This window comes from Ambystoma mexicanum, chromosome 11 (genome assembly GCF_040938575.1).
Source record: "Ambystoma mexicanum isolate Mex_15411 chromosome 11, UKY_AmexF1_1, whole genome shotgun sequence".
NCBI classification, from domain to species: Eukaryota; Metazoa; Chordata; class Amphibia; order Caudata; family Ambystomatidae; genus Ambystoma; species Ambystoma mexicanum.
This window is the reverse complement of record NC_090934.1, coordinates 319,844,742-319,865,009: the sequence shown is the minus strand read 5'-3', so window position 1 is coordinate 319,865,009 and position 20,268 is coordinate 319,844,742.

The window sequence follows — 20,268 nt, the reverse complement described above, 5'->3', positions numbered from 1 at the left end:
AATTGTCCTATTTTGTATACTCCACATACTGCTCAACTTTTCTTGAGAGAAGTCTGACTGCTCAGCCACAGCTACTACGTGAATCTGTGTGGTGCAGACTGCTACCAAGTGGGTTCACCGCCAACGCCTGTAGTCCTAAATCTTTTGCAGTGGTCCCAGAGGGAACTGCACAGGTTTCCGCCTAACACTGGTGTACAGCGGTGGGATTTGTATCGAGTAAACAGTTTAGAGTGCTTTTCGACACTCTAGGATAACTAACCACAAAACTTTGCACAAAAAGCAACTTTCAAAAAAAAATGTCTACGATGGAAACTTACAGTCAAGAGTCTTTGTCAAGTGAAAATACCGAGAGTCTGCGAGCTCTCTGTAGGCAAGAGAATCTTCCTGTAAGAGGCAAGAAGTTAGAACTAATCGAGATATTGCTGGCGAACCAAAGTCTGGGTACTGGTTCAGAGGAACCAATCTCTCCAGCAACTGTAGATAACAGTGATGGTGTTGATCTGAATCATAATTCTGATGATAGCGATGAAGAGGCTGACGAGGACGGAGAGGCTAACGAAACTGTCTCCCCTGCTCCTCTACCTGCCTTACCAGCTGTGCCTACGGGGCCCATACCAGGTCTCACAAGTAACCCTGCTTATTTTGAACTTGAAAAAATGAAGCTCGAACTAGAATACAAACGGTTCTTGGCTCAATCTGAACGAAACCAAGAGCTCGAGTTCAGATGGATGAATGCCCAGGCTGAGCAGAAGCAAGCTGAGTTAAGACTCAGGGAAATAGAACTTAATCACAAGTTAGAGATGAAAAAGTTGTCTATGGAAAATGCTTCTCGCTCCTCTGGTTCCTCTAGGAGCTCCAGTCCCAAAAGACCCCAGATGCCGAAGGAATTAGTGGGTATGTATGAACCGAGATTGGATGTGTAGGATTGGTTGAAACTGTTTGAATACAATCATGGGCTCCAGGACATCACCGGGAATGCTTTGCTTCCCTGGTTGTTCTCTAGGCTCCCTCCTGTTGCGACTGATGTGGTGATGGAGTTGGGGGAGGCGGATAAGACGGATTACGAAAGTGTAAAACTAGCTTTAATAGCTAGATTCAGGAAGACCCCTTCCCAGTATTTTAAGAGGTTTAGAACCCTCAAAAAGCATGATGGTACCCCTTGGGCTACCTGGGTGAGTGAAGGGTTGAAAAACTTAGAGGGATGGATTAAGGGTTACAAAGTGAACACTTATGAGGGTATGAGAAATCTTTTTATGTTGGAGTCTATTTATGATGTCTGTTCTCCTGAGCTCAGACAGAACTTGGCTGATTCAAAGGAATTGGATTCCAGGGAGCTAGCTAAGGCTGCTGACTTGTGGGTTGCCAACAGGGCTACTCATTAGGATTCTGTGGCAACTCAGAAAAAGGATGAGGGAAAACAGCCTAAAAAAGACTCAAAAGAGAATTTGAATAACTCACATTCCAAAGAGGGCCCCAAACAAAACCAGAAGGGTAAGCCACCGGGAAAACCACAGCAGAATAGTATGCCTTCTGGTGCCAAACCGGAAGGAGGTCAGAACAAGCCACCATTCCAGAAAGCATTCGGTAAATGCTTTGTTTGTGGCTCGACTGACCACGTGAAAGGAGATCCCAGATGTAAGGGTAAACCTTCAGGGGTCCAGCTTGTCTCCTTAGCCTTCGCTCCAGAGGAGGAAGTCCAAATGGCAAGTGGAAACTTTCTACTGCTAGCTGACAAACCCATTGGAGTCTCAGCCAGTGTTTCTTTAGTATCTCTGGGGTTGTGGGAACAACAGAATTTAGATGTCTATAATTCTATCCCCGATAATACTAAAGAATATTATAAGGACAGTGTCCAGGTGAATGGTCAGGAGACGCCTGCCATTAGGGACACTGGGGCCAGCATAACTGTGGTGGATAAATCGTTTTTTCAGGCTGAGGATGTTGCTAAGGCACCCAAACGCCTCACCAAGTTAGCTGGAGGGCCTGTGCAGATGCTTCCCCAATTACCAATTCTCATCCAGTGTAACGACATGACTGTGAAGATACCTGTCAGCATACAGAGTGAGGTACCAGGACGTGTACTGTTGGGTAACGATTTGAAAACTCTCGGAGTTGTATCGCATACTCCCAGACCTCCTAGTAAACGGTTACAGGAGCTAACCAGACCTGCAAGAGAGAGGACCATGCGCGGAACTCTCCAGGAGATGATGAAGAAAGATATCATTCCTGCTCCACTGGAATTGTCGGCCGCTGTCTCCAAGAAATCAGAAGCGAAAGGGAAACCTAAGACTTCTATCCAGAAACCAGCCACCAGCATTCCAGTGCAGCCGACACGGATTTCCCCGCGGTTGTCCAAAGTCACACCCGTAACTCCACCTCCAGCCGAGGCTGAGAGGGAGGTACAACCCTGCGTGGTCGAATTAGACCCTGAGGAAGAGCTAATGGAAGGCCAGGAACTCATTGGAGATCTGGATCCTGTTGACCATCCTGAGCTGCAGTCGTTACTGGCAGAAGGTGGACCCAGCAGGGCAGACTTCAGTAAGGGACAGAGAGAATGTCCAACTCTGGAAGGTCTTCGCCACCAGGCAGAAGCTCAGGCTGAAGGGCAAGAGCCTGGGAAACACAGGTTGCACTGGGAAGATGGCCTCTTCTACAGTGAACCGACCGAGTCTGCACCTGGAGACTACAAACGACTTGTAGTACCCCAAGAGAACAGACCACAGTTCTTGCAGTTAGCCCACGAGATTCCTTTGGCTGGTCACTTGAGTTTCAAGAAGACTAAGGAAAGGCTCTCTCTCTACTTCTATTGGCCAAAGATGGGGGCCGAAGTAGAAAAACACTGCAGGAGCTGCCACACCTGCCAGACCTCTGGTAAGGTTGGCTCCAAGAATGTGGCACCGTTAGTGCCTCTCGAAGTTGTGGGAGTCCCGTTTGAGAGAGTAGGGATTGACATCGTCGGTCTCCTGGATCCTCCAACCTCCTCAGGCAACAGGTTTATACTTGTTGTAGTAGACCATGCTACTAGGTATCCTGCGGCAATTCCTATGAGGACTGTTACAGCTCTGGCTGTGGCTAAGGCCCTCCTTGGTATTTTTACTAGGGTCGGGTTTCCTAAGGAAGTAATCTCTGACAAGGGGTCAAACTTTATGTCCCACTACACGAAAGCCTTGTGGAAAACCTGTGGAGTTACTTACAAGTTCTCAACAGCTTACCACCCACAAACCAATGGGTTGGTAGAACGGTTCAACCGAACCATGACGAGCATGATAGGTGATTTAGAGGAACCCCTTAAGCGTAAGTGGGACCTTCCACTGCCATGCCTTCTCTTTGCTTATAGAGAAGTCCCTCAGGAGGGAGTAGGTTACTCTCCCTTCGAACTACTCTATGGTCATCCCGTCAGAGGTCCATTGGCCTTAATTGATTAAGGAGGGGTTGGAGAGTGCTCCTTCCCCCAAGCCAGTCAGAGTGACTGACTACGTGATAGGTCTCCGGAGGAGAATGTCGCACCTGATGACGGAAGCAAGCGATAACTTTAAAGCTGGACAAGCATTGGTCAAGCACTGGCACGATCAAAAGGCTAACATGGTTGAGTTCGCTCAAGACCAGCTCGTTCTCGTTATGATCCCAACAAGGCAGAGGGCCTTGCAAGATAAGTGGATGGGACCCTTCCGAGTAGTGGGTAAACTCGGAGAGGTTAACTATCTGGTGGACTTGGGCAATCCCAAGGAGGCTCCGATAGTCTTTCACACCAACCGACTTAAAGCGTATGTCTCGCGACCTGATGTAGGAGCGTTGCTTCTAGCATCATCCGAGGAAGAAGAAGAGAGTGAAGCTCTTCCGGATCTCCTCAGAGGCTTACCGTTAGACGAAAAAATTGAAGGAGTAAATCTCTCCTCCAATCTGACACCCGAGCAACAAGAAGAGTGCAAATCGATGTTGAATCAGTTTGCCCCTTTGTTCTTGCTTTCTCCAGGCTTGACCCCTTGGGGCCAGCACGACATACTCACTGGTGACTGTCTGCCTGTCAAGAGCAGAGGATACAGAATGTCAGAGAACGTACAAACCCACATCAAAGGTGAGGTCAGCAAGATGCTCGATCTCGGGGTAATAGAGCCCTCTACTAGTCCATGGTCTAGCCCTGTTGTGTTAGTACCAAAGGCCGGATCTAAAGAACTTAGATTCTGCGTGGATTATAGAGCTCTTAATGCAGTCACCAAGACTGATGCCCACCCTTTGCCAAGAACAGATGAGTTGGTGGATAAACTTGGCGCCGCCAAGTTCCTCAGCACATTTGACTTGACGTCAGGCTATTGGCAAATAGCCCTGACAGACCATGCCAAGAAGAAAACTGCATTTTCTACCCCCGTTGGCTTATACCAGTTTAAGGTAATGCCATTCGGATTGAAAAATGCACCTGCTACGTTTCAACGGATGGTAAACCAGGTTCTGAATGGGATGGAGGACTTCTGCATGGCATACTTGGATGACATCGCAGTGTTCAGCAATTCCTTGGAAGAACATGTAACCCACCTGTGAGATGTTTTGCAGGCTCTTGGACGAGCCAATCCGACCATAAAGGCGAGTAAATGCCAAATTGGACAGAGTAAGGTAGTCCATCTTGGGCATGAGGTAGGCGGTGAAGAAATAAGGCCTTTGCTCAGTAAGATTGAAGCTGTACAAAATTGGACAACACCGACTACTCAAACCCAGGTGAGAGCCTTCCTAGGCCTCACCGGGTATTACAGGAATTTCATAGAGAACTATGGGACCATAGCTTCTCCACTGAATGTCATCTCCTCGCCCAAATTCCCTAAAAAGGTTAAATGGAACAAGGAGTGCAATCAGGCTTTTGAAAACCTGAAAAAGGCTCTTTGCCAAGCCCCAGTACTCAGAGCTCCTGATTACCGCCAACACTTCATTGTGCAGACAGATGCTTCCAATGTAGGGATAGGTGCCGTACTCAGTCAACTGGATGGGCAAGGTAGGGAGCACCCCGTTTGCTTCATCAGCCGCAAGCTGAAGGATCCTGAAACAAGGTGGGCAACAATCGAAAGAGAGTGCTTTGCTATTGTGTGGGCTCTGAAAAAGTTTAGGCCGTACTTGTATGGTTCTACTTTCGTCATTCAGACTGACCACCAACCCTTGAGATGGTTAATGCAAATGAAAGGGGAAAACCCAAAACTATTGAGATGGTCGATCTGCCTGCAAGGGTTTGATTTCACCATTGAACACAAGTCAGGGTGTCACCACCAAAATGCTGATGGTCTCTCTAGGATGTATGTCATCGACTAGAGGTATGAGATTCATCCAGGAGTGGATTAAATCCTCCTGTCCCTTAGTCTGGGGGGGGGGGCGAGTGCTAGGGAGAATTCTCTGTTTAGTCTGAATTTCCTAACCTAGTGAGTCCCCCAGCAGCTTTGCTGGATTTCTGGAGTTTGTTTTTTCCATCCTGCCAAGAGTGAGACTCTTTTCTCCCACTCTTGGACATGTATGTGTGTGTAATTCCTTTGAAATGTCAATGTGTTCGATGGGCTATGGGGTCTTTTACTCCATAGGGTCTCATATGTTTTTCTATGTGTGTTGCACCACACCCTACGTGCCATAACACTGGGGCGTCCTAGCAGACCCCCACCATAGACTCCATCCCCGGAGACTGACTTCTGTCTCCCCGGGCATGTAAAGTCACCATTGGCTTTACTAGACCTAAATGTACTAACGGGACTAGTACAAATCATCTTATTGTGGACGTACTAGTAGGGGTAATTTGATTACTCCTAGACCTGTTACTCGAGGGGGCACTGTCCCGTCCCCCCTCGTCGAGTTTTGGCTGGTGGCAGTGGAAACTACTTGTTATGTTCGACCCCAGCATAACCCTATGGGATTCGTCCCATTGTTGGAGATTGATACTTTTTCTCGTTAATCTCTAACGTACCACCGATCTACTTATCGTAAATAAGTTTATCGGATGGTATTTTCTGCCAAAACTCGGTTTGTAAAATGGCGTCTGTGTTCGTCTCTGTGACTCCTAAACCAAAGGTTGAGCCCTTTGTTCCACTTTTGGCGGGCCTCTGTACAGAGACCCTCCAAAGTGGTGCCATTCTGTCTGGGTTACCTCAGGGGTGTGGGAGGGGGTTTAGGCACCCTGGACCGAGTTGCCTTTCCAACTCCGGTCGCACTCTGGAGTGATTGGCCCAGGTGGTGAGCCTTCCCGCTCACCACTTAGCATGTATTGATTGACAGCTAGGCTGAATGAATGGGGGTTTTCTGCATAAAAGCAGGGCTTTTGGGACTGGATTTTTAGAAGTCGCCACAGGACCTAAGAATCCAACGAGGGTAACGCTGAGCCGACCTGCACGACGACACCTCTGGTGGAGCACTGCAGAACCGACTCACCACTTCCCGACGACAGAGGAGATCTCCCTGCCGGAGAGTCTCTTCCCCTGGCTGGTGGGAACAACCAGTCCCCTTTGCTTTTTATTCGCCTCAGGACGCAGTGGTCGAATTGCCCGTGCAGAGCACCCCGGCAACCGGATAGCCACTACCCCTGTGCCACGACCAAAAGGTGGTGCCTTGTGACGGAGCACTCCGCGGCTGGTCTCTTCCCTGGTGGTGCACCGGACTTCATTTTCTTCGACGACGAGATCATCTCTACTCTTGGCAAAGACCCGACGTGCATCCACCACCAGGAACAACTGCCCCCGCCGGAGCTGCCCTCCACAACAAGGTACCGTGTCCGCCTGGCTTCCCTTTCGATCGGTTTGAGTGAGGTGTCTTAATCCTCTCCGTTCCGTTGGGTCGCCTCCAAGCTTTTCTCATCCTTTGTTCTGAACTGGTTCAACCTGCCGATAACAATTTGCTATACAGACTTGAATGCATCTCCACTAGAGACTTTTTTGGGACATTGCGCCTTGCCTCTCTCCGAGTGGGCCTGGCCTCTGAACTTTACGATCTATTGTGATTCTTGCCTTCCAGCCTTGCATTTTATCCGCTAGGATTGAACTGTGTTGATTTCATGACCTGCCTATCTTTTTCTCTCCCGTCCTAACTAATATTCGAGTGTCATCTGGGTTGAGGTATACACCTCTGTCTGAAAATAAGTGGTACCGGTAGAACCAAGAGTTGTCGATATTGCTAGGGGGATTGATCGTCTACTTCGTAGAGTAATTGTGTTTGATTTGTTTGCCGTAATTTGCCTTAGTGTTTTTCATAGATGTTCTGTTATAAATAAATGCCTTAATACCTTTACACTAAGCTTCGTTGCGTGTTTGCTTGTCTTGCTGTGAAGAATTGTCCTATTTTGTATACTCCACATACTGCTCAACTTTTCTTGAGAGAAGTCTGACTGCTCAGCCACAGCTACCACGTGAATCTGTGTGGTGCAGACTGCTACCAAGTGGGTTCACCGCCAACGCCTGTAGTCCTAAATCTTTTGCAGTGGTCCCAGAGGGAACTGCACAGGTTTCCGCCTAACACTGGTGTACAGCGGTGGGATTTGTATCGAGTAAACAGTTTAGAGTGCTTTTCGACACTCTAGGATAACTAACCACAAAACTTTGCACAAAAAGCAACTTTCAAAAAAAAATGTCTACGATGGAAACTTACAGTCAAGAGTCTTTGTCAAGTGAAAATACCGAGAGTCTGCGAGCTCTCTGTAGGCAAGAGAATCTTCCTGTAAGAGGCAAGAAGTTAGAACTAATCGAGATATTGCTGGCGAACCAAAGTCTGGGTACTGGTTCAGAGGAACCAATCTCTCCAGCAACTGTAGATAACAGTGATGGTGTTGATCTGAATCGTAATTCTGATGATAGCGATGAAGAGGCTGACGAGGACGGAGAGGCTAACGAAACTGTCTCCACTGCTCCTCTACCTGCCTTACCAGCTGTGCCTACGGGGCCCATACCAGGTCCCACAAGTAACCCTGCTTATTTTGAACTTGAAAAAATGAAGCTCGAACTAGAATACAAACGGTTCTTGGCTCAATCTGAACGAAACCAAGAGCTCGAGTTCAGATGGATGAATGCCCAGGCTGAGCAGAAGCAAGCTGAGTTAAGACTCAGGGAAATAGAACTTAATCACAAGTTAGAGATGAAAAAGTTGTCTATGGAAAATGCTTCTCGCTCCTCTGGTTCCTCTAGGAGCTCCAGTCCCAAAAGACCCCAGATGCCGAAGGAATTAGTGGGTATGTATGAACCGAGATTGGATGTGTAGGATTGGTTGAAACTGTTTGAATACAATCATGGGCTCCAGGACATCACCTGGAATGCTTTGCTTCCCTGGTTGTTCTCTAGGCTCCCTCCTGTTGCGACTGATGTGGTGATGGAGTTGGGGGAGGCGGATAAGACAGATTACGAAAGTGTGAAACTAGCTTTAATAGCTAGATTCAGGAAGAATCCCTTCCCAGTATCTTAAGAGGTTTAGAACCCTCAAAAAGCATGATGGTACCCCTTGGGCTACCTGGGTGAGTGAAGGGTTGAAAAACTTAGAGGGATGGATTAAGGGTTACAAAGTGAACACTTATGAGGGTATGAGAAATCTTTTTATGTTGGAGTCTATTTATGATGCCTGTTCTCCTGAGCTCAGACAGAACTTGGCTGATTCAAAGGAATTGGATTCCAGGGAGCTAGCTAAGGCTGCTGACTTGTGGGTTGCCAACAGGGCTACTCATTAGGATTCTGTGGCAACTCAGAAAAAGGATGAGGGAAAACAGCCTAAAAAAGACTCAAAAGAGAATTTGAATAACTCACATTCCAAAGAGGGCCCCAAACAAAACCAGAAGGGTAAGCCACCGGGAAAACCACAGCAGAATAGTATGCCTTCTGGTGCCAAACCGAAAGGAGGTCAGAACAAGCCACCATTCCAGAAAGCATTCGGTAAATGCTTTGTTTGTGGCTCGACTGACCACGTGAAAGGAGATCCCAGATGTAAGGGTAAACCTTCAGGGGTCCAGCTTGTCTCCTTAGCCTTCGCTCCAGAGGAGGAAGTCCAAATGGCAAGTGGAAACTTTCTAGTGCTAGCTGACAAACCCATTGGAGTCTCAGCCAGTGTTTCTTTAGTATCTCTGGGGTTGTGGGAACAACAGAATTTAGATGTCTATAATTCTATCCCCGATAATACTAAAGAATATTATAAGGACAGTGTCCAGGTGAATGGTCAGGAGACGCCTGCCATTAGGGACACTGGGGCCAGCATAACTGTGGTGGATAAATCGTTTTTTCAGGCTGAGGATGTTGCTAAGGCACCCAAACGCCTCACCAAGTTAGCTGGAGGGCCTGTGCAGATGCTTCCCCAATTACCAATTCTCATCCAGTGTAACGACATGACTGTGAAGATACCTGTCAGCATACAGAGTGAGGTACCAGGACGTGTACTGTTGGGTAACGATTTGAAAACTCTCGGAGTTGTATCGCATACTCCCAGACCTCCTAGTAAACAGTTACAGGAGCTAACCAGACCTGCAAGAGAGAGGACCATGCGCGGAACTCTCCAGGAAATGATGAAGAAAGATATCATTCCTGCTCCACTGGAATTGTCAGCCGCTGTCTCCAAGAAATCAGAAGCGAAAGGGAAACCTAAGACTTCTATCCAGAAACCAGCCACCAGCATTCCAGTGCAGCCGACACGGATTTCCCCGCGGTTGTCCAAAGTCACACCCGTAACTCCACCTCCAGCCGAGGCTGAGAGGGAGGTACAACCCTGCGTGGTCGAATTAGACCCTGAGGAAGAGCTAATGGAAGGCCAGGAACTCATTGGAGATCTGGATCCTGTTGACCATCCTGAGCTGCAGTCGTTACTGGCAGAAGGTGGACCCAGCAGGGCAGACTTCAGTAAGGGACAGAGTGAATGTCCAACTCTGGAAGGTCTTCGCCACCAGGCAGAAGCTCAGGCTGAAGGGCAAGAGCCTGGGAAACACAGGTTGCACTGGGAAGATGGCCTCTTCTACAGTGAACCGACCGAGTCTGCACCTGGAGACTACAAACGACTTGTAGTACCCCAAGAGAACAGACCACAGTTCTTGCAGTTAGCCCACGAGATTCCTTTGGCTGGTCACTTGAGTTTCAAGAAGACTAAGGAAAGGCTCTCTCTCTACTTCTATTGGCCAAAGATGGGGGCCGAAGTAGAAAAACACTGCAGGAGCTGCCACACCTGCCAGACCTCTGGTAAGGTTGGCTCCAAGAATGTGGCACCGTTAGTGCCTCTCCCAGTTGTGGGAGTCCCGTTTGAGAGAGTAGGGATTGACATCGTCGGTCTCCTGGATCCTCCAACCTCCTCAGGCAACAGGTTTATACTTGTTGTAGTAGACCATGCTACTAGGTATCCTGCGGCAATTCCTATGAGGACTGTTACAGCTCCGGCTGTGGCTAAGGCCCTCCTTGGTATTTTTACTAGGGTCGGGTTTCCTAAGGAAGTAATCTCTGACAGGGGGTCAAACTTTATGTCCCACTACACGAAAGCCTTGTGGAAAACCTGTGGAGTTACTTACAAGTTCTCAACAGCTTACCACCCACAAACCAATGGGTTGGTAGAACGGTTCAACCGAACCATGACGAGCATGATAGGTGATTTAGAGGAACCCCTTAAGCGTAAGTGGGACCTTCCACTGCCATGCCTTCTCTTTGCTTATAGAGAAGTCCCTCAGGAGGGAGTAGGTTACTCTCCCTTCGAACTACTCTATGGTCATCCCGTCAGAGGTCCATTGGCCTTAATTGATTAAGGAGGGGTTGGAGAGTGCTCCTTCCCCCAAGCCAGTCAGAGTGACTGACTACGTGATAGGTCTCCGGAGGAGAATGTCGCACCTGATGACGGAAGCAAGCGATAACTTTAAAGCTGGACAAGCATTGGTCAAGCACTGGCACGATCAAAAGGCTAACATGGTTGAGTTCGCTCAAGACCAGCTCGTTCTCGTTATGATCCCAACAAGGCAGAGGGCCTTGCAAGATAAGTGGATGGGACCCTTCCGAGTAGTGGGTAAACTCGGAGAGGTTAACTATCTGGTGGACTTGGGCAATCCCAAGGAGGCTCCGATAGTCTTTCACACCAACCGACTTAAAGCGTATGTCTCGCGACCTGATGTAGGAGCGTTGCTTCTAGCATCATCCGAGGAAGAAGAAGAGAGTGAAGCTCTTCCGGATCTCCTCAGAGGCTTACCGTTAGACGAAAAAATTGAAGGAGTAAATCTCTCCTCCAATCTGACACCTGAGCAACAAGAAGAGTGCAAATCGATGATGAATCAGTTTGCCCCTTTGTTCTCGCTTTCTCCAGGCTTGACCCCTTGGGGCCAGCACGACATACTCACTGGTGACTGTCTGCCTGTCAAGAGCAGAGGATACAGAATGTCAGAGAACGTACAAACCCACATCAAAGGTGAGGTCAGCAAGATGCTTGATCTCGGGGTAATAGAGCCCTCTACTAGTCCATGGTCTAGCCCTGTTGTGTTAGTACCAAAGGCCGGATCTAAAGAACTTAGATTCTGCGTGGATTATAGAGCTCTTAATGCAGTCACCAAGACTGATGCCCACCCTTTGCCAAGAACAGATGAGTTGGTGGATAAACTTGGCGCCGCCAAGTTCCTCAGCACATTTGACTTGACGTCAGGCTATTGGCAAATAGCCCTGACAGACCATGCCAAGGAGAAAACTGCATTTTCTACCCCCGTTGGCTTATACCAGTTTAAGGTAATGCCGTTCGGATTGAAAAATGCACCTGCTACGTTTCAACGGATGGTAAACCAGGTTCTGAATGGGATGGAGGACTTCTGCATGGCATACTTGGATGACATCGCAGTGTTCAGCAATTCCTTGGAAGAACATGTAACCCACCTGAGAGATGTTTTGCAGGCTCTTGAACGAGCCAATCTGACCATAAAGGCGAGTAAATGCCAAATTGGACAGAGTAAGGTAGTCCATCTTGGGCATGAGGTAGGCGGTGAAGAAATAAGGCCTTTGCTCAGTAAGATTGAAGCTGTACAAAATTGGACAACACCGACTACTCAAACCCAGGTGAGAGCCTTCCTAGGCCTCACCGGGTATTACAGGAATTTCATAGAGAACTATGGGACCATAGCTTTTCCACTGAATGTCATCTCCTCGCCCAAATTCCCTAAAAAGGTTAAATGGAACGAGGAGTGCAATCAGGCTTTTGAAAACCTGAAAAAGGCTCTTTGCCAAGCCCCAGTACTCAGAGCTCCTGATTACCGCCAAAACTTCATTGTGCAGACAGATGCTTCCAATGTAGGGATAGGTGCCGTACTCAGTCAACTGGATGGGCAAGGTAGGGAGCACCCCGTTTGCTTCATCAGCCGCAAGCTGAAGGATCCTGAAACAAGGTGGGCAACAATCGAAAGAGAGTGCTTTGCTATTGTGTGGGCTCTGAAAAAGTTTAGGCCGTACTTGTATGGTTCTACTTTCGTCATTCAGACTGACCACCAACCCTTGAGATGGTTAATGCAAATGAAAGGGGAAAACCCAAAACTATTGAGATGGTCGATCTGCCTGCAAGGGTTTGATTTCACCATTGAACACAAGTCAGGGTGTCACCACCAAAATGCTGATGGTCTCTCTAGGATGTATGTCATCGACTAGAGGTATGAGATTCATCCAGGAGTGGATTAAATCCTCCTGTCCCTTAGTCTGGGGGGGGGGGGCGAGTGCTAGGGAGAATTCTCTGTTTAGGCTGAATTTCCTAACCTAGTGAGTCCCCCAGCAGCTTTGCTGGATTTCTGGAGTTTGTTTTTTCCATCCTGCCAAGAGTGAGACTCTTTTCTCCCACTCTTGGACATGTATGTGTGTGTAATTCCTTTGAAATGTCAATGTGTTCGATGGGCTATGGGGTCTTTTACTCCATAGGATCTCATATGTTTTTCTATGTGTGTTGCACCACACCCTACGTGCCATAACACTGGGGCGTCCTAGCAGACCCCCACCATAGACTCCATCCCCGGGGACTGACTACTGTCTCCCCAGGCATGTAAAGTCACCATTGGCTTTACTAGACCTAAATTTACTAACGGGACTAGTACAAATCATCTTATTGTGGACGTACTAGTAGGGGTAATTCGATTACTCCTAGACCTGTTACTCGAGGGGGCACTGTCCCGTCCCCTCTCGTCGAGTTTTGGCTGGTGGCAGTGTAAACTACTTGTTATGTTCGACCCCGAGCATAACCCTATGGGATTCGTCCCATTGTTGGAGATTGATACTTTTTCTCGTTAATCTCTAACGTACCACCGATCTACTTATCGTAAATAAGTTTATCGGATGGTATTTTCTGCCAAAACTCGGTTTGTAAAATGGCGTCTGTGTTCGTCTCTGTGACTCCTAAACCAAAGGTTGAGCCCTTTGTTCCACTTTTGGCGGGCCTCTGTACAGAGACCCTCCAAAGTGGTGCCATTCTGTCTGGGTTACCTCAGGGGTGTGGGAGGGGGTTTAGGCACCCTGGACCGAGTTGCCTTTCCAACTCCGGTCGCACTCTGGAGTGATTGGCCCAGGTGGTGAGCCTTCCCGCTCACCACTTAGCATGTATTGATTGACAGCTAGGCTGAATGAATGGGGGTTTTCTGCATAAAAGCAGGGCTTTTGGGACTGGATTTTTAGAAGTCGCCACAGGACCTAAGAATCCAACGAGGGTAACGCTGAGCCGACCTGCACGACGACACCTCTGGTGGAGCCCTGCGGAACCGACTCACCACTTCCCGACGACAGAGGAGATCTCCCTGCCGGAGAGTCTCTTCCCCTGGCTGGTGGGAACAACCAGTCCCCTTTGCTTTTTATTCGCCTCAGGACGCAGTGGTCGAATTGCCCGTGCAGAGCACCCCGGCAACCGGATAGCCACTACCCCTGTGCCACGACCAAAAGGTGGTGCCTTGTGACGGAGCACTCCGCGGCTGGTCTCTTCCCTGGTGGTGCACCGGACTTAATTTTCTTCGACGACGAGATCATCTCTACTCTTGGCAAAGACCCGACGTGCATCCACCACCAGGAACAACTGCCCCCGCCGGAGCTGCCCTCCACAACAAGGTACCGTGTCCGCCTGGCTTCTCTTTCGATCGGTTTGAGTGAGGTGTCTTAATCCTCTCCGTTCCGTTGGGTCACCTCCAAGCTTTTCTCATCCTTTGTTCTGAACTGGTTCAACCTGTCGATAACAATTTGCTATACAGACTTGAATGCATCTCCACTAGAGACTTTTTTGGGACATTGCGACTTGCCTCTCTCCGAGTGGGCCTGGCCTCTGAACTTTACGATCTATTGTGATTCTTGCCTTCCAGCCTTGCATTTTATCCGCTAGGATTGAACTGTGTTGATTTCATGGCCTGCCTATCTTTTTCTCTCCCGTCCTAACTAATATTCGAGTGTCATCTGGGTTGAGGTATACACCTCTGTCTGAAAATAAGTGGTACCGGTAGAACCAAGAGTTGTCGATATTGCTAGGGGGATTGATCGTCTACTTCGTAGAGTAATTGTGTTTGATTTGTTTGCCGTAATTTGCCTTAGTGTTTTTCATAGATGTTCTGTTATAAATAAATGCCTTAATACCTTTACACTAAGCTTCGTTGCGTGTTTGCTTGTCTTGCTGTGAAGAATTGTCCTATTTTGTATACTCCACATACTGCTCAACTTTTCTTGAGAGAAGTCTGACTGCTCAGCCACAGCTACCACGTGAATCTGTGTGGTGCAGACTGCTACCAAGTGGGTTCACCGCCAACGCCTGTAGTCCTAAATCTTTTGCAGTGGTCCCAGAGGGAACTGCACAGGTTTCCGCCTAACACTGGTGTACAGCGGTGGGATTTGTATCGAGTAAACAGTTTAGAGTGCTTTTCGACACTCTAGGATAACTAACCACAAAACTTTGCACAAAAAGCAACTTTCAAAAAAAAATGTCTACGATGGAAACTTACAGTCAAGAGTCTTTGTCAAGTGAAAATACCGAGAGTCTGCGAGCTCTCTGTAGGCAAGAGAATCTTCCTGTAAGAGGCAAGAAGTTAGAACTAATCGAGATATTGCTGGCGAACCAAAGTCTGGGTACTGGTTCAGAGGAACCAATCTCTCCAGCAACTGTAGATAACAGTGATGGTGTTGATCTGAATCGTAATTTTGATGATAGCGATGAAGAGGCTGACGAGGACGGAGAGGCTAACGAAACTGTCTCCCCTGCTCCTCTACCTGCCTTACCAGCTGTGCCTACGGGGCCCATACCAGGTCCCACAAGTAACCCTGCTTATTTTGAACTTGAAAAAATGAAGCTCGAACTAGAATACAAACAGTTCTTGGCTCAATCTGAACGAAACCAAGAGCTCGAGTTCAGATGGATGAATGCCCAGGCTGAGCAGAAGCAAGCTGAGTTAAGACTCAGGGAAATGGAACTTAATCACAAGTTAGAGATGAAAAAGTTGTCTATGGAAAATGCTTCTCGCTCCTCTGGTTCCTCTAGGAGCTCCAGTCCCAAAAGACCCCAGATGCCGAAGGAATTAGTGGGTATGTATGAACCGAGATTGGATGTGTAGGATTGGTTGAAACTGTTTGAATACAATCATGGGCTCCAGGACATCACCGGGAATGCTTTGCTTCCCTGGTTGTTCTCTTGGCTCCCTCCTGTTGCGACTGATGTGGTGATGGAGTTGGGGGAGGCGGATAAGACGGATTACGAAAGTGTGAAACTAGCTTTAATATCTAGATTCAGGAAGACCCCTTCCCAGTATCTTAAGAGGTTTAGAACCCTCAAAAAGCATGATGGTACCCCTTGGGCTACCTGGGTGAGTGAAGGGTTGAAAAACTTAGAGGGATGGATTAAGGGTTACAAAGTGAACACTTATGAGGGTATGAGAAATCTTTTTATGTTGGAGTCTATTTATGATGCCTGTTCTCCTGAGCTCAGACAGAACTTGGCTGATTCAAAGGAATTGGATTCCAGGGAGCTAGCTAAGGCTGCTGACATGTGGGTTGCCAACAGGGCTACTCATTAGGATTCTGTGGCAACTCAGAAAAAGGATGAGGGAAAACAGCCTAAAAAAGACTCAAAAGAGAATTTGAATAACTCACATTCCACAGAGGGCCCCAAACAAAACCAGAAGGGTAAGCCACCGGGAAAACCACAGCAGAATAGTATGCCTTCTGGTGCCAAACCGGAAGGAGGTCAGAACAAGCCACCATTCCAGAAAGCATTCGGTAAATGCTTTGTTTGTGGCTCGACTGACCACGTGAAAGGAGATCCCAGATGTAAGGGTAAACCTTCAGGGGTCCAGCTTGTCTCCTTAGCCTTCGCTCCAGAGGAGGAAGTCCAAATGGCAAGTGGAAACTTTCTAGTGCTAGCTGACAAACCCATTGGAGTCTCAGCCAGTGTTTTTTTAGTATCTCTGGGGTTGTGGGAACAACAGAATTTAGATGTCTATAATTCTATCCCCGATAATACTAAAGAATATTATAAGGACAGTGTCCAGGTGAATGGTCAGGAGACGCCTGCCATTAGGGACACTGGGGCCATCATAACTGTGGTGGATAAATCGTTTTTTCAGGCTGAGGATGTTGCTAAGGCACCCAAACGCCTCACCAAGTTAGCTGGAGGGCCTGTGCAGATGCTTCCCCAATTACCAATTCTCATCCAGTGTAACGACATGACTGTGAAGATACCTGTCAGCATACAGAGTGAGGTACCAGGACGTGTACTGTTGGGTAACGATTTGAAAACTCTCGGAGTTGTATCGCATACTCCCAGACCTCCTAGTAAACGGTTACAGGAGCTAACCAGACCTGCAAGAGAGAGGACCATGCGCGGAACTCTCCAGGAGATGATGAAGAAAGATATAATTCCTGCTCCACTGGAATTGTCGGCCGCTGTCTCCAAGAAATCAGAAGCGAAAGGGAAACCTAAGACTTCTATACAGAAACCAGCCACCAGCATTCCAGTGCAGCCAACACGGATTTCCCCGCGGTTGTCCAAAGTCACACCCGTAACTCCGCCTCCAGCCGAGGCTGAGAGGGAGGTACAACCCTGCGTGGTCGAATTAGACCCTGAGGAAGAGCTAATGGAAGGCCAGGAACTCATTGGAGATCTGGATCCTGTTGACCATCCTGAGCTGCAGTCGTTACTGGCAGAAGGTGGACCCAGCAGGGCAGACTTCAGTAAGGGACAGAGAGAATGTCCAACTCTGGAAGGTCTTCACCACCAGGCAGAAGCTCAGGCTGAAGGGCAAGAGCCTGGGAAACACAGGTTGCACTGGGAAGATGGCCTCTTCTACAGTGAACCGACCGAGTCTGCACCTGGAGACTACAAACGACTTGTAGTACCCCAAGAGAACAGACCACAGTTCTTGCAGTTAGCCCACGAGATTCCTTTGGCTGGTCACTTGAGTTTCAAGAAGACTAAGGAAAGGCTCTCTCTCTACTTCTATTGGCCAAAGATGGGGGCCGAAATAGAAAAACACTGCAGGAGCTGCCACACCTGCCAGACCTCTGGTAAGGTTGGCTCCAAGAATGTGGCACCGTTAGTGCCTCTCCCAGTTGTGGGAGTCCCGTTTGAGAGAGTAGGGATTGACATCGTCGGTCTCCTGGATCCTCCAACCTCCTCAGGCAACAGGTTTATACTTGTTGTAGTAGACCATGCTACTAGGTATCCTGCGGCAATTCCTATGAGGACTGTTACAGCTCCGGCTGTGGCTAAGGCCCTCCTTGGTATTTTGACTAGGGACAGGTTTCCTAAGGAAGTAATCTCTGACAGGGGGTCAAACTTTATGTCCCACTACACGAAAGCCTTGTGGAAAACCTGTGGAGTTACTTACAAGTTCTCAACAGCTTACCACCCACAAACCAATGGGTTGGTAGAACGGTTCAACCGAACCATGACGAGCATGATAGGTGATTTAGAGGAACCCCTTAAGCGTAAGTGGGACCTTCCACTGCCATGCCTTCTCTTTGCTTATAGAGAAGTCCCTCAGGAGGGAGTAGGTTACACTCCCTTCGAACTACTCTATGGTCATCCCGTCAGAGGTCCATTGGCCTTAATTGATTAAGGAGGGGTTGGAGAGTGCTCCTTCCCCCAAGCCAGTCAGAGTGACTGACTACGTGATAGGTCTCCAGAGGAGAATGTCGCACCTGATGACGGAAGCAAGCGATAACTTGAAAGCTGGACAAGCATTGGTCAAGCACTGGCACGATCAAAAGGCTAAGATGGTTGAGTTCGCTCAAGACCAGCTCGTTCTCGTTATGATCCCAACAAGGCAGAGGGCCTTGCAAGATAAGTGGATGGGACCCTTCCGAGTAGTGGGTAAACTCGGAGAGGTTAACTATCTGGTGGACTTGGGCAATCCCAAGGAGGCTCCGATAGTCTTTCACACCAACCGACTTAAAGCGTATGTCTCGCGACCTGATGTAGGAGCATTGCTTCTAGCATCATCCGAGGAAGAAGAAGAGAGTGAAGCTCTTCCGGATCTCCTCAGAGGCTTACCGTTAGACGAAAAAATTGAAGGAGTAAATCTCTCCTCCAATCTGACACCCGAGCAACAAGAAGAGTGCAAATCGATGTTGAATCAGTTTGCCCCTTTGTTCTCGCTTTCTCCAGGCTTGACCCCTTGGGGCCAGCACGACATACTCACTGGTGACTGTCTGCCTGTCAAGAGCAGAGGATACAGAATGTCAGAGAACGTACAAACCCACATCAAAGGTGAGGTCAGCAAGATGCTCGATCTCGGGGTAATAGAGCCCTCTACTAGTCCATGGTCTAGCCCTGTTGTGTTAGTACCAAAGGCCGGATCTAAAGAACTTAGATTCTGCGTGGATTATAGAGCTCTTAACTCAGTCACCAAGACTGATGCCCACCCTTTGCCAAGAACAGATGAGTCGGTGGATAAACTTGGCGCCTCCAAGTTCCTCAGCACATTTGACTTGACGTCAGGCTATTGGCAAATAGCCCTGACAGACCATGCCAAGGAGAAAACTGCATTTTCTACCCCCGTTGGCTTATACCAGTTTAAGGTAATGCCATTCGGATTGAAAAATGCACCTGCTACGTTTCAACGGATGGTAAACCATGTTCTGAATGGGATGGAGGACTTCTGCATGGCATACTTGGATGACATCGCAGTGTTCAGCAATTCCTTGGAAGAACATGTAACCCACCTGAGAGATGTTTTGCAGGCTCTTGGACGAGCCAATCTGACCATAAAGGCGAGTAAATGCCAAATTGGACAGAGTAAGGTAGTCCATCTTGGGCATGAGGTAGGCGGTGAAGAAATAAGGCCTTTGCTCAGTAAGATTGAAGCTGTACACAATTGGACAACACCGACTACTCAAACCCAGGTGAGAGCCTTCCTAGGCCTCACCGGGTATTACAGGAATTTCATAGAGAACTATGGGACCATAGCTTCTCCACTGAATGTCATCTCCTCGCCCAAATTCCCTAAAAAGGTTAAATGGAACGAGGAGTGCAATCAGGCTTTTGAAAACCTGAAAAAGGCTCTTTGCCAAGCCCCAGTACTCAGAGCTCCTGATTACCGCCAAAACTTCATTGTGCAGACAGATGCTTCCAATGTAGGGATAGGTGCCGTACTCAGTCAACTGGATGGGCAAGGTAGGGAGCACCCCGTTTGCTTCATCAGCCGCAAGCTGAAGGATCCTGAAACAAGGTGGGCAACAATCGAAAGAGAGTGCTTTGCTATTGTGTGGGCTCTGAAAAAGTTTAGGCCGTACTTGTATGGTTCTACTTTCGTCATTCAGACTGACCACCAACCCTTGAGATGGTTAATGCAAATGAAAGGGGAAAACCCAAAACTATTGAGATGGTCGATCTGCCTGCAAGGGTTTGATTTCACCATTGAACACAAGTCAGGGTGTCACCACCAAAATGCTGATGGTCTCTCTAGGATGTATGTCATCGACTAGAGGTATGAGATTCATCCAGGAGTGGATTAAATCCTCCTGTCCCTTAGTCTGGGGGGAGGGGGGCGAGTGCTAGGGAGAATTCTCTGTTTAGGCTGAATTTCCTAACCTAGTGAGTCCCCCAGCAGCTTTGCTGGATTTCTGGAGTTTGTTTTTTCCATCCTGCCAAGAGTGAGACTCTTTTCTCCCACTCTTGGACATGTATGTGTGTGTAATTCCTTTGAAATGTCAATGTGTTCGATGGGCTATGGGGGCTTTTACTCCATAGGGTCTCATATGTTTTTCTATGTGTGTTGCACCACACCCTACGTGCCATAACACTGGGGCGTCCTAGCAGACCCCCACCATAGACTCCATCCCCGGGGACTGACTTCTGTCTCCCCGGGCATGTAAAGTCACCATTGGC